The sequence below is a fragment of the Oryzias melastigma genome, linkage group LG20 (genome assembly GCF_002922805.2).
Source record: "Oryzias melastigma strain HK-1 linkage group LG20, ASM292280v2, whole genome shotgun sequence".
Lineage (NCBI taxonomy): Eukaryota > Metazoa > Chordata > Actinopteri > Beloniformes > Adrianichthyidae > Oryzias > Oryzias melastigma.
Genome location: NC_050531.1, coordinates 21,728,680 through 21,729,903, shown reverse-complemented (window position 1 = coordinate 21,729,903; position 1,224 = coordinate 21,728,680). Strand labels below are relative to the sequence as shown.

The 1,224-nt window shown below is 45.8% G+C and overlaps 1 non-coding gene across 1 annotated transcript in view; it reads right to left on the bottom strand.

The window, feature by feature from the left end:
* Window positions 1–6: 6 nt before the first annotated feature.
* The window catches only part of LOC112151142, a 21,380-nt gene continuing 20,162 nt past the window's right edge, over window positions 7–1,224 (bottom strand). The window contains exon 4 of the transcript XR_004949878.1: window positions 7–425. This is a non-coding gene — a transcript (uncharacterized LOC112151142). The remainder of the gene's footprint in view (window positions 426–1,224) is intronic.

Genomic DNA, 1,224 nt, shown 5'->3' with positions numbered 1-1,224 from the left:
CCCATTCTAAGAAGACATTCTGCTGAAGCAGCAGAACAGAACCCAGAAGAGAAACTAAAAACATCAAAACATTTCAGTTCTATCAACTGTAATGAAAGTAAAGATTGAACATTTCTGAGCAGAGAGATTTGAGATTTCTCAGATTTTCTGACATCCAATTATTGAAGCCAAAGCTTCAGGAAATCCAACAAACAGGAACAAACTTAAAGATCTTTCTGGAAACTTCTTGAAGATTCTCTGGATTATCAGGATGTTTCTTGGATCAGGGATGCAGGAAGTGAAGCTCCTGTTTCTCTGAAGCTCTCAGCTGATGAAGACGTGGATAAAGGTCTCCCTTCTCTCTCCAGAAACATGGTCCCATCACAGCACTCATCCTCCTCTCTGCTCACCATGAGTGATAATTTGGTGAAGATCACCAGAAATATCTGCAGAGAGAAAACAGAAGAGAGGAGAAGTGATTGTAGAAGCTGCTTCCATCAGCAGAGCAGCTTCCTGGAAGCTCTTAGGAACTGGGTCGCGAACCGGGCCCGGACGTGGCGCCAGACGCAAACTGGGCCCGGACGGGGCACCGAACCGGTTCCAGCTCACAGCTTGGCGATGAGTTGGAGACACCCAAAATGTCAACAAGTGAAGTGGAGGGATCCCAAATAAGACAGCCCGGGAACAAGGATGTGAAGCAAGAAAGCGCAGAGCAGGAGAGAGAGAGAGAAAGAGAGAGGATTGAGTCAGCTGTTCGATGAGTCACTAAAACACTGCAAACATCCAAACAGCGATGTTTGAAAGTCAATTGTCATTTTTTTTCTTCCATAAGAGGGAATGCGGCTTTTGTAATGTGTGATACGGTGAAAACTGGCTGCTCAGCTGATCTCTCCCGCCGGAGCAGCGTTCCGCCTCCAATTCTATTACTACTTTCACCACTGGTGATAAGTTTGATCCAGTTGGATTTCAAGCCTGCACACAGGTGAGGGCGTGTCTGTCCACTCTGTTGATAGCCTCTCGTGACAGCAGCGTGCGGGACTTTCGCAGAAAAATGCTAAGTTTCCGTGATTCTTTGACAAAGGTTGTTGTTGTAGTAAACTCATGTCGGACCCCATAACATAATAAAATAATGACTGGTTTCATCTTTGTGGGATTTAATGAACAGCTCCTCTCTCACTCTGGGCTGATTCCACAGGGGCGGGCGCAGAGTTGCTGTGATTTTGTTTTTTTTTTGACAACGCTGGT